This window comes from Myotis lucifugus, unplaced genomic scaffold, assembly GCF_000147115.1.
Source record: "Myotis lucifugus unplaced genomic scaffold, Myoluc2.0 scaffold_12, whole genome shotgun sequence".
NCBI classification, from domain to species: Eukaryota; Metazoa; Chordata; class Mammalia; order Chiroptera; family Vespertilionidae; genus Myotis; species Myotis lucifugus.
Window position 1 is genome coordinate 3,905,012 of NW_005871060.1, and position 14,251 is coordinate 3,919,262.

General features: G+C 39.2%; 1 pseudogene; it reads left to right on the plus strand.

The window, feature by feature from the left end:
* Window positions 1-14,251, plus strand: part of LOC106696320 — a 78,052-nt pseudogene that overhangs the window by 13,397 nt on the left and 50,404 nt on the right.

Below are 14,251 nucleotides of genomic sequence, written 5' to 3' on the forward strand. Positions count from 1 at the left end.
CCCCCACTGGCCTGATTGCTCTCAACTGCCCCCCCTCGCAGACCTGATTGCTCTCAACTGCACCGGCTTCCCCTCTGGCACCCAGGACCCGGGCTTCCCTTGCAGCCCTGGCTTCGTCCAGAGGTTGTCCGGAAGGACATTCAGAAGGATGTCCAGTCTAATTAGCATATTACTCTTTCATATATATAGATTTATATTACACTATATCACAGGGAAGCACTATATTTTTAAAACTGGATTAAGTTAAAAAGGTGAAGCTCAGCTCTCCATTGGATCAAATGAACTCAGAAAAGACCTGATGAGTTAGTGTTCTAAGGAAATAAATGAAACATCAACTTATAAAACAAAAGGAACCAAAGGATGCCTCCATCTTAAACGTGAATGGATTGTTTTAGAGCAGTGGTTCTCAACCTTCCTAATGCCGTGACCCTTTAATACAGTTCCTCATGTTGTGGTGACCCCCAACCATAAAATTATTTTTGTTGCTACTTCATAACTGTAATTTTGCTACTGTTATGAATCGTCATGTAAATATCTGATATGCAGGATGTATTTTCATTGTTACAAATTGAACATAATTAAAGCATAGTGATTGATCACAAAAACAATATGTAATTATATATGTATTTTCCGATGGTCTTAGGCAACCCCTGTGAAAGGGTCATTCGAACCCCAAAGGGGGCGTGACCCACAGGTTGAGAACCACTGTTTTAGAGGTAGATGGGACCTGCCTTTGAAAGAAAAGTCTTTTTTTTTTCCTATTGCTATTTTTATTTTTTTTATTTTAAATCTTTATTGTTCAGATTATTACATTTGTTCCTCTTTTTTCCCTGCTAAACTTGAAAATTAGTAAAATGTAAACAAATAAAAAACCTTTTGAGCTCCATACTCAGAGAGAGCCCCTATTAGCATTTTGTATAATTTTCTTCTTCCTATTTTCTATGCAGGTTTTTTTTTAATTTCTTGAGTGTTTTTTATTGATTGATTGATTTTACAGAGAGAGAGGAAGGGAGAAAGAGAGAAAGAAACAACTATGCAGTTTTTATTTTTCTGACTGACTATCACAAATAGAGCTTTTAATTCCTAAGGAACTTGCAGAAGTATATGGGGACTTGGTTTTAACGTCTGCATATTAAAGCAATAAACATTGGTCAGAATTTCTTATGAAAGGTTGACTTTCAGAATACATTTTGGTTTAAATTCATTGATGTAAATAAGTTAACCAAAAGGAACCTAAATTTATTTAGATATTACTGTTATAGAATTCCTCCAGGTGTCCTAAACAGCCTAACTTCATAAATTTCTCTAATGACAGGAAAACCCCAGTGAGGATTGCAGAATTCTGCAAAGTCAGGAGTAAGCAAAGAGGAAATTAAAAATTGTGAGGAAGAGGACATTAAACAGACTTTGTTCACTTGTTTTAATTAGGATAGCTGAATTTTAATTGTCACAATTCTTCACCAGACTCTAGTAAATGTGCTGAAACCATCCTATAAAATTAACAAAGCTTTAACACTACAAGGCCTTATTTAATTTTATTCTAGTCTGCATTTGCAAAATAAAAGGTGATTTAAGCCAGCCGGTAGGGAGGGCATTTGGAGCAGTCAAGAATAGAAGCCCTGGCTGGTGTTGCTCAGAAGTTAGAGCCTCGGCCTGCACACTGAAGGGTCGCAGGTTAGATTCCTGGACAAGGGAATGTACCTGGGTTGCAGGTTCGATCCATATCAGGGCATGTAGGAGGCGACCAATCGATGTGTCTCCCTCTCACATCAATATTTCTCTCTGTCTCTCCGTCCCTTCCCTCGCCCCCTTCAACTCTCTCTTTAAAAAAATCAATGGAAAAAATATCCTTGGGTGAGGAATAACAACAACAAAAAAGAATAGAAGATTTGCATCATTTAAGCCATTTATCTGACTATAATCTCCATGAAGGTAATGATGTTTCTACCTCATTTATGGTTAGAGATATGGCATCTAGCATAGTTAATGAGTGAATGAATGTAAAAATTAATGAATGCTTGTATCTCTTGTCTCCTCAAAAGGGCTAAAAATTGTAACTTTTATTTCTTCTTCATACACAAAACATCAGTAGAGGGTTGAGTAATTAGGAATTAGTCAATAGATAATCAGCAAACACATTTTCTGGTGATGAACAGCTTCACCATCCCCCAACACAAAATCAGAACAGTTCAGACTCTAAACACACTACACAACCCAGCTAATTAGTGTGAGCCCAGGAGGCACAGAATGCTACGGCTTTTCCCTCCTGTAGGAAAAAAAAAAGACAGAATTGTGCATTGACTGTCAGAGAAATGTCTTGTTATTCTCCATGGTAATGCATTCATGACACTGGGAACTATACATGCAATTGGGGTCAAGTCCTGTACTCCCTTCCCCACCCAGGTGCTTTCATTTGCCTTTTCGTATGTCCATTTGTGTAGGTTTCTCTCTGTCATGGGCATTGTTCTATCTACAGGTATGAAAGTTTGAGGGGCTGAGGTAGAAAGCTGCCTTTCCTAGGAGGGTTCCCTGATTCCCTCTGACCCCTGATTCATTTCAAGTCAGTTCTCATTGACCATCATCAGACTAGATCCTGAATTATGCTACTGGCCTGACACTTTGATTTTATCCTCTCTTGATTCTTAATATGTTTATTAGTTCAACCCATTAGTTGGCTGAATTTATGCTGGTTTGCTCTGACAGACATATTAATTTCAGAGCCCATCCTCACTCTGATCTCTAACCTACCACTGACAGCTGTGGTCTTCCCTTCCTGCCCATTCGCCTGCCTCCCACACCACCTCTCATTCAGAGCCACAGCCACAGTTATTAGATTCTGCCCAGAAGTAAATTTACATTCCTGAAAATAAAAGGCTCTGGATTATTATGAAAGTAACATACACACACACACACACACACACACACACACACATTTTAACAAAATTTATATGATACATAAAACCACAAAATAGAATGTAAAGCCTCCTTATAATAGGGCACCCTGGAACAATCACTAGCATCATCTCATTGTGCATTCTTGTGAGTTCCTTCATAATTCAACATCTTAGTTTTGGCAGAAGAGTTTTGTTTCATCTGTGTTATCCATCAATTTGGATTGAGAGTCACAAGAAGAGACCATAGTATTATGAGCACATGATGTAGTCAATAATAGCTTTTGGCACTAATTACGGAGTAAATCAATTGCAAAGAACAAAATATCAGGGATCTGTTGCCATTCCACACCGCTTTGTTTCCTGGGTTGAATGCTTTGACTTAAATAACATTTCCACTTAGAATGTTATAGGGGACACACGAAGAATATGAAGAGAGACAAAAGAAAGGTCTGGTGTAATGGTTCAAATCAAGGTTTACTTTGCTACAATCAATTTTTTTCAACCTACTGGGCTTCCTTCCTAACAATGCATATTTGATTCTTTCTATAACTCACTTTAATTATAGGCCTTGTTTTTTTGTAAGTCAAGTACTATATGGATTTTTAAACCTTACTTAACTATGGCTATTCTGAAGTCAGATTATTTTGTTAGTACAAAAAACAAATTTAAGAGACTCTATTCTATTCAGGTGCTTGCATTTCACAAGCCGGGTTGAATTTTACATCTATGTTTAAATATCCATAAGTCTTAGAGAAGTCATATATAACCAATAGTTTTTTTTCTCCTCTGTATATGTGCCTCTAATCAGACTTAAAACCTTGTTGGGTTAATAATTAACTCTAAAAAACATAGGGGGGAGACAGAAGCATTATGAATAGATATAGGTGCTAGTCTTTCTTCCTAGGAACCAAATAACAGCATTCAGTCTTTTGTGCTTGTATTTAGATGTCTAGGAGTGTGTATGGGGATGTGTTATATACAATTATATGTACTATATGTAACATTCAAGGAAAATAAATACTGCCCCCCCCCACATCTAAAATCAATGTATATTAGAAGGTTTGGAGTGTAATCAACTTACCACCCCCCTTCAGGAAATCACTGCATGATATGACATAAAAGCACAGAGCTGTACCATTTTGCCTTTTTCTTTCAGGAACTAAATTTGCATTATCCTTCTGCCATATGTTCAGGTAGCTTTCAATGGTACCTCATGCAGCTGTGTCATTGAATTCCCCAACCTTAATGAATAAACTAATTACAGTCTGAAATGAACTCTTGCAGACTAGCTATCTCCTGCCATAGATCAGGAAGAGAACTTTATTCCCACAACTATCTGCTAATTTGCATTAACCATAAAAAGTGCACCAGAGCATCCTTCCCTACTCCAGCTGGGCAACCAGAGCCACTGGAATTAATTCTTCACAGTTCAACTTTGCAGCCATACATTTACCGCTGCCACAATGATTCTCAAGAACAAATGCAACTAGGAAGCTATTGATTTACTTAAGTTGGTGCTGCTATAATTGTTAGTTTCACTGCATTAAATTTTACAACTGAGCATTATTATTCATTTGGGTCTTGGAGCTCTGTTTGTTTACCAAAGATTTCCAAAGAGGACAAAATAAAGTTTGACCATTTGAAGCATTTTCAAGTAGTAAGGGCCAATTAATTAAATACAAATGTAGCCAAATTGATGGCAAAAGTTATCAAGAAAACAAGCTAAGGAGAGAGAGAGAGAGAGAGAGAGAGAGAGAGAGAGAGAGAGACTAGATGTAAGTTAGCCTTTATTCTCTGAATTCAGCATCTATCCTTTGCTCTGAGGTCCAGACAGGAAGCCTGATGGATCTGTCCATTACACTGGGTTGGATTCCAACTACATGACTCTCAGATGAATATAACCTTATGGTGGCTTGGCTTCCAAATGAACTCTTTCTCACCAGCAGCAAGTCACACAATGTTGAGAGACTGACTGCAGAGTGCCCTAGGCTCTTGGCTTCATTCTCCCTCAACATGCCATTAGCTTTGTAGAATTCCAGTGTGAAAGCTGGGGCAACCTATCATAAAAGCGGAAGCTAGGAGAGCTGGGTTAGAGTCCAGTTTCATGCGCACTAGCTCTGGGACCAGAGCTTGTATTGTTTTTCCCACCAGGTGGTGTGGAATGAAGCTCCATTAAGAACATGTATAGGCATGGACACTGTGTGCCTCTGAGGCCGACGTGCATTTAAGATGCCAGGTGGATCATTTTTACTTGACCTTCTCTGCCTTTGTCAGACTTTCAGTTGCTTATTTTATTCACAATGCTTTCAGATCCCCTTATCCAGAACATTCAAAATTATCATTATCATCATCAAAATGTGATGTTAAGAACATATTTCAGCCCTAACCGGTTTGGCTCAGTGGATAGAGCATCGGCCTGTGGATTCAAGGGTCCCAGGTTCGATTCCGGTCAAGGGCACGTACCTTGATTGCAGGCAGGTCCCCAGTGGGGAGTGTGCAAGAGGCAGCTGATGGATGTTTCTCTCTCATGGATGTTTCTAACTCTCTATCCCTCTCCTTTCCTCTCTGTAAAAAAACAAACAATAAAATATATTTTTTTAAAAGAACATATTTCCGAGTTCCTTTCTAAAACATTATATGTCCTACATTTTACAGAAGCCTGAGGTTGCAAGGTAACTTAGGATATAATAAAATCCTTGAAGCAAATGAGATTAAGTTTAAGCCATCTTGATCAAAAAATGGCCCTCATATTTTCACTTAAAAGGATTAAAGTTGGAAAACAGGACTAGACAAAGAATCCTAATAACAGTATAATATTAAAAAGTAGGATTACTGTTATAACTTCCATTTATATAGGATGGCATAGTTTGCAAAATGTTTCACATATATTTATTTCCTACTTAATGCCTACATTATATAACCATCTGCATATTCTAATATCATGTGATGAAATGAATTGATGTTTAGTTTTCATACAATAACTTTATTTTATTGATAAATCCAGACATTTCTTTCCTTACTGAGGCTCATGCCACTTGTTTTCCTTCCCCTGATTTATAATAACCTAAAATATACATTCCTGAATTACCTTCCATTTGCTTTTAATATCTTCTCTGATTTTATTTCACCTCTAACAAAATAAAATTTACAACCTAAGTAGTATGACCAAGACTCAGCTGGCACTGGATTAAGCATTTAGTTAATTTGCCCAGTGCCATGCTAGGCCACACCTTCTTGCAGACCCTGGGAGCCCTCAAGGACCTCTGCTCTTTTCACTTCTCTGTTTTATAATCTCCAATGGCTCCCAATCGTCTAGGATAAAGTTTCTGAGTATAGCAGTGAAGTCCTTGAGGTCATATCCATATCCCACTCTCCAATGCTCATCACCCACTATTACACAGAGCATATGTACCTTACATTAAAAAAATTACTCCACCATGCACATGTCTTTGTCTTTTCTCACATTGTTTTCTTCCTACCCATAGTTCCTTTCCGTAATGAAAGGTTCAATGCAAATGCTCCCTACTCTATTATTTCCTGGGGAGAGTTAGCAGCTCCTAGTCCAACAAAGCTATTATTCTACTTTAATGGAATTAGCCTTTTACATTTCCATCTCATCCACTGGGTTATATGCTCTTTATGGGCAAAACCATCTCTGATTATTCTTTGGCACAATGCTGAACATGGAGTAAACTAAAAGTACATATTTGCTAACTTGCATAGTCTCACTATCATAGATAGTAAGTCCTACCTCTAGAAAGGAAACCTGTCATGAACAATACAACCTTGGGTAGATATAGAAAAGAATTGGCCTAAGACTTGCAAAGTCAATGAAATCTGGGTTTTAGATAGAATTAGCATAAAGGTCGAAAGCATGGGCTCCAAATTTTTTGAGTGTAATATGTCCCAAATATGGCAAAAAGAAGGCAAGTATTGCATGAATATAGTGAGTGTGTGTGTGTGTGTGTGTGTGTGTGTGTGTGTGTGTGTGAATTGCCCCCTAAATCTAGCAATTCTACCTAGGTTCAAACCTCTGTTCTTCGGCTTCCTGGTGTGTGATCACAGACAAGTTAATTAACCTCTCTGTCCTTTGGTTTCTCGTTTTCAAAGTTGGGATAATGAAAGTCTACCTCATAGGATTGTCATGAAGATTAAATAAGTTCATACACACATAATAAAAGAGATTATGAGAACATGACTGTCATATAAGTTCTCAATATTAACCACTGTTGCTACATAATGGCCATTATTATTGTTATTAGAAGTTTTATCCTTATCTTAATGCTCATTACATTAATGTAGGTTTTATGGCCATCTTAATGCTCATCAATGATATTGAATGTTATAAGTGTCTTTCTTCTTCATTATTAACAAAAACAATACACACACACGTACAGAACCACATAGGTGCCTCTTCTACTGCTAATTCGTTTTACTACCAAAATGGTTCAAAGGAGGTTTTAAATGTTACTGTGTGAGGTGACAGATATGTTAACTTGATTGTGGCAACCATTTCACAAAGTAAAAGTATTTAAAAATCACTCTTACAACCTAGATACATATCATTTTTGTCAATCATCCCTCAATAAAGCTGAGAAAGATAAAGTTGGTTATAAATGAATATATTTTGAATGAATTAATGAAAAAATGGTACAAATCTAGCTAAAATTGTGAGAAATACCCTAAAGATTTTCATTTAAACAGAGTGATGCTAGCTGAGGACAATGATTCCCAATAACACAAACCAAGCAGTTCTGCCTGGAACACTCTGACATGTTTGTAGCACAATTTATTTTTTCAAGTCCCTAAAATGAGTTTAAAACTAGCCAGTGAAAAATTCAACTGTATGCAGTATAGTTCAAAACTTTAGTGCTAGAAAATAAAAAGAGCAAATAATAGGGAATGAGACTCTTATTTTCAAGAATGAAAAAGAAAACGAATTTTATAAAGTAATCACTTTCACCCATATGTCCATTGATCAGCTCCTTCACAGCAATACATTGGGGTTATTATGCTGGACTTCAACCCCACCCTGATGGCAATTACTAAAAATCATATCACAGGCTCAGTAGCCAAGTGCGATGCCGTACAGATCCTCAGAGCATGTGTATATTTCCACACAGTCCCTATTGTTTTGTCGTTGCTCATCCAGTCAGAGTCCAAGTCCCCTGAACTGAAAGCACAGCCAAGTGAAGAGAGAAATATGTCAAGTATGAAATATGAATATGTTCCAATGGGAAATACTGTCTCATGCATTACGATAAAGAACATGCACACACACACACACACACACACACACACACACACACACGTGCCTCAAAGCAATAAAGGGCCTGCAGAGAAGGAAAGTAAAATAGCCTTGCTGAGCAATCATTACCGAACAGGGGGGACGCCTGAAATCAACAAAGGACCAGTCATGGGGAATTTATAAGTTAATATCGGTCACACCTGCAAATTACTACAGTGAGACCCTTGGCCAGCTCCAGAATATCATTTAAATGCATTTGGTGAGATATTTATACATCCCTTGGAGTCACTGAGATGCTCTGAATCTAAATTTGTCCATGATCCCAATTAAGTGCACTGGAAGTAATATCTATCACAGAGCAGATGAAGCGCATTTAACTGTACATTCTTGAGAATCTCTAATGCATTTATTCACACAGCCTGTGGTTCAGGATGTAAATTTATCGTTTGTATTTAATGGGAAATCAGAATTTTTTTCTCATTGCTTAAAAATAACTCTCTTTAAGGACAGGGATGTTTAAGACATGATTGTAACCCCAAACACAAAACATTCCACTGGTACCTTCTAGGTGTTTAGCAAAGCATATCTTTCCAGCTGTTAGCCAAAATAACCCCTTTGGAGTGATGGTTTACACACGCATCGCATCCTTTCATCCCCCTTGTTTTCATGGAAAAGGTCAAAGCCATCACGCCGACATGCTCAGCCACAGTCGGGGAGACTCATCATTTCATAACCGTGAAGTGGAACTCATACAGCAAATGAGGCTAATCACTCAGCAAGTACAAGGAAAAGAGATTATGAGATCATCATTTTCTCACCAATTGAGAATCACTGTGCATAGAAGTAGAAATTAATAGGAAAAAATTCAGAACACTTACCAAGAAAATAAGAGCACTAATAAAATAATCTCTCATCTGGGAAATGACTTTCCATTTCAAGCAAAACAGAAAGCTGTCCGATACACACAAGATAAGATAGCAAGAAAGCAACCCGGCCTGAAAGCAATTTCTGTTGTTTCAGTCTCAAAATATGATTTATGACACAGAATGCCCTGAGTGGCCTTGCAAATGCCACTCACCTGGCGTCCGAGGCACTCTTTTTGCTGGCGAATGGGAAATAACTCTGCTTGCATTTACTTGGATCTTTCCTAAACCTGTCAGCAAAGATGTTGTAAAGACTGGTGAGGTTAACTAATGGGAGTTCACTGGTGCAGACCTGCCTTTTAAAACCTTATAGAAATCTTGCTTAACTTTTTCCAATGGGCATCTCCCAACAACAAACAACAAAAGATTCTTTAAATGATGGAGGAAGAAAAGATTATTTCTGTCTTTATGCATCCAGTAGACCCTAGACAGAATTAATTTTTCCATGGAAGAAATAGATAATAGGTCTTAAGAAAATTCTACTTAATCCTCTATGGAGGGTGGATTCTGTTAAAGAAAAAACTGGATGGCCCTTTTGTTCAGCCAGGCACCTTGGTTGGCATTGTCCTGGGGGGTGAGTTTGGGAAAAGGGGTTTGAGAGTGCTGACATTTTCTGATTAAAAGTGTGAGAAGAATTTGGAGTTCTAAGCAAGCCTGGAGGGATGGCCAAGACAAAGGAGACAGAGGAGCCAGCAAGATGGAGAGAGACCAGGATGTGATGTGAAGTGGCTGGGCCAGTGACACATATCCCTGTCATGGTTTGACTAAAAACACCTTTAAGGACAGGGATGTGTAAGACATGATTGTAAGTGGTATTCTGTGATGGGGATGTGGCAGGGGACTCCTGCCCTTTGAGTGACCATCCTCTGTAAAGATTCTGACTAATGACATGACTCTGCTGCTGGAGGGATCAAGAAGGGGCCTGCCACACTGGTCAGAGATGAGAGACCATCACAAGATACAGAGCAGGGAAAATGGGTCCCCCAGAAGTAACCTGGGAAGACAAGTCCCCCAGGATTTGTAGGATTCTTGGAAAGGGCATTGACATCCCAGCGGATACAGAAGAAGGTCTGAGCCATTTTATCCAAATCTCGAGGAGCAGAGTAACCAGCTGACACCAGGAAAAGACGTTTAAACTATTCTTGCATCTTCACCTTCTAACTGAATATCCATTCTGTGCTTTCATTCTAGCAGGAATTCTCTCTTGTGTTGTCCTCAGCTCCATACCTTAGAAGAGCGATTTTCAACTGGTGTGCCATAAGAATTTTTATAACAAGGAATACCTGACTATTTAGTCAGGGGCACTGACCTCTTTTCCCTTAGACTGTCAAATAAAAAAAAATGACAACAGCCAACACAACAATAGCATAGGAGGCTTTTTAAAAAATAGACTCTTGAACTCTACTACAGGAGATTCTGATTCTGAGGTGGAATCCAACAAGCAGCATTTTGACTAAAACACCCAGGTGAGCCCTGGCCAGGTGGTTCAGTTGGTTGGAGCATCATCTCAGGCATAAAAAGTTTGCAGGTTTGATCCCTGGTCAGGGCGTATAGGAGAGGCAATGGATCGATGTTTCTCTCTCATCTCTCTCTCTCTCTCTCTCTAAAAATCAATAAGAAGCATATCCTTGAGTGAGAATTTTAAAAAAGCACACCAAAAAAATGAAGAAGAAGAAAAGAAACACAACACTCAGGTGATTCTGAAGCAACTGCACTTTGTAAAATATTGTTATTAGTAGCGATAAGATTTTCTTGATACCCTCACAAAAGCTAATTTAACCCAGAATATAACTGAAATAGGAGTGATGTCATTTGCAGCTTTGAGTACCCCTTCCCTGGTCTCATATCCTTAGGCTAATGGCCCAACAGCTCTGAGCATGGAGGACGCTGGTGTGAGGTCTGATGAACCCAGGAGGTGGCCCCACTCCTAGAGGCCAAGTAAGTGGAGCGAGACAGCAGCAACTGTCATATAAAAGGGTTGCCCATAATTCACATTTCCCCCTGAACTCGTCACCCCATAGAGAAGTCTGATTAAGATCCTAGTAGCTTAAAAGAATTCAGATCGCCCCCTAACTTCACTTATAGCCGAGTAATAATATCGGGGGGAAAAACCTAGCCTCATTAATTTTTGTCTGATAATAACATTTTCAGAGGAGCGTAGCTTATTTGGGGCTTTCTTCCCATAGAAATTGAAAATAATATTCAATTACAGAATCCAAGACCCAAAACAAAGACTGAATTAAATATTGTTTTCTTTGTGAACGGGGAAATATACCAAAGGGCTTAAGAGACTGACTCTCTAGCACAGTGTCCAAAGTGATAAAGAAAAAATATATAAAGGACACGAATTGTTCTAAGTGGCAGAAAGATTGCAGAGATCCTTTGCATGATGGCCTGCCAGAATCTTAGTCTAGCAAAGGTTGTTAAAGACACTAGACATGAACAGGCAATTTTTAACTTTAAAAAAAATCCACCAAGCTTATAGCAGAGTAACTTCTCGACCTTGAATGACACAACCTGACAATTTTATTGGCTGACCTTTCAAAAGAGAGAAGATCTAATTAGACACTCTGATGTGCAGGTTCCAAATTATGATGAGCAAGCAGGGGTCTCTAATCCCCCACTGCTCCAGCTAAGCATTTGGGAGTAATATTGCTAATTAAAATGCAGCATTCCAACCTGAAAGCGAGCCCCCTGCTCCAGTCCATATTGGTCGAGCCTGCTGTTTCTGCTCCCTCTCCCCAACACACTACCTACTACTTCCCACCATAGAGCATTCCCTTATTACAATTTTCACTGTGTTTCTATAACAGATGCACCGTGTTTACTTGGGTGCCTGGAGACTGAATCTCTTCAGGTGGGCGATCATTTGAATGATGAAAGTCAAGAAATCACTATAATCCCCACCTTACCTCCTGCACAAAATAAGTTCCATGTGGATTAAAGATTTAAAGCTAAACAAGAAACACACAAAATGCTAGGAAAACAAATGAGCATCTTTGCCACAGATTTTATAATAGTAAAAACCTAGCAAAACATTTTAAAACCTGACTATCCAGCAGTAGGGGACATGCTAACATAAATTAAGGTTTATTTGTATAGTGGCATAATATGTGGCTACTAAAACAGCTCTTTAAAAAAGAAGGTGCAATTCTGCATTCTGTCCTAGAAAGATGTCTATGACATTGATAAGTGAAAAAGGATATTAAAGTATGCATTAAACAAACAAACAAAAGAAGTATGTGTGTAAAGTGCATGCATAAAAGAAACCTTAGGGAGAAATACACAAAGCATTAACCTTTGTTCTACCTAGGGGTGGGAATATGGGACTTCTCTTCATATACTTTATGCCTTTCAGCATAGTTTGAATTTTTGCTACAGCAAGAAAGTAGAGGCAGTCCCCTCAGCAGTCCCAGATCTGTCTCTTGCTTCAATAATGTATGAACAGAAAAGACCCAGGGACACCCCTTCTTCTAGCCTCCAGCTACTCTCCTTCGTCTTATCCAGTCACCACCTTCAGAACCACCTCTGGGACCAGCCAACAACGTTTTTGTTTGTTTGTGTGTTTGTTTTGCTTTGTTTTGTTTTGTTTTGTTTTGTTTCTACCTTAACTCCTTATTGCTGAACAATCATGAGCTCCCAAATTCGTCAGAATTATTCCACTGAGACGGAGGCTGTGGTCAACCCCCTGGCCAGCCTGCATCTGCAGGCTTCCCACACCTACCTCTCTCTGGGCTTCTATTTCCGACCTGACGACGTGGCTCTGGAGGGCGAGGGCGTGGGCCACTTCTTCCACGAGTTGGCGGAGAAGAAGCGCTGAGCATCTCTTAAAGTTGCAAAACAAGCGTGGTGGCTGCGTTCTCTTCCAGGATGTGCTGAAACCTTCCCAAAATGAGTGGGCAAAATTCAGGATGCCATGGAAGCCACCCTGGCCTTGGAGAGGAACCTAACCAGGCCCTTTTGGAGCTGCATGCTCCGGGTTCTACCCGCACAGACCCTCATCTCTGTGACTTCCTGGAGAACCACTTCCTGGGTGAGGAGGTGAAACTCATCAAGAAGATGGGCGACCACCTGACTTGGGTGAAAAAAGGGAGAGAAAAGGTCATTTAAATAGTGCGATCATGGGGAAGGTAGAAGAAAGGAAAGGGGAGATAAATGGTAATAGAAGGAGACGTGACTTGGGGTGGTGAACACACAGTACAATATCCAGATGATGGATTGTAAAATTGTATGCCTGAAACCTGTATAATTTTATTAGCCAGTGTCACTCCAATAAATTCAATTAAATAGTGCAACCACAGTTAAAAGCACAGAGCACAGCAGTTAGAGCAACAGCACTGCAGCCAGACTGCCTGGGTTCACATTCCAGCTCTGCCACCTTCTAACTGTGCAAGTCACTTACCCTCCTTCTGCCTCAGTTTTACTATTTTTTAAAATGGGTATAATAATAGCAAACACCTCCTGGGATCCGTGTAAGGATTAAATGAGTTAATACATGTAAAAGTGCTTTAAAAAGTGCCTAATCTTCAATAAAGATTCTTATTATTCTATTAAAGGAATGAATGCACCACATTTTCCCCCTTAGTTGGCTTCAGTTCTTATGCCTCTCATAGTGTGAAATCTTACTGGATTTCATAAGTTTGTAATATTTAAAGATTGATATTTTTAATTCAACATGCCCCTAAACACAAGTCAACTACTCTTAGCAATCAGTCAAAGAAATAATGGTTTGTTTCAAGGCCAGAAGCCAAATTAGCTGTTAGAGTTACGTAAAAATAGTCTGTCTGCCTTCATTGTGGCAGCCACTCTCAGGACTAGCAGAAGAAGAAACCCTGCCACAGGGGGCCAGAGCAGGTGCCACCAGGACAAGGTGCCATCTTATAGCAGCACCGTGAATGCCACAAGATGAATGAAAGACACCTAGGGCTGGGAGCATAAGTTGAAATGCCCTGCAGATTTCTCAAAGGCATTGGAATGAAGCTTGAGTTCCCATGGGCATTTTGGATACATTAAAGGGTAGAATATTAAATTTGGCTGTGAACTCGGATCTGGGACTTGAAAGAGTCCATCATATACACTATACAAAAACAGGTGGGAAAGGAATCCTGAAACTATTTCAGTGACTGCTCCAGCCAGTGGAAAAATATCCATTTTATTGAGGAATTATTATATGCTACAAAGGCAAA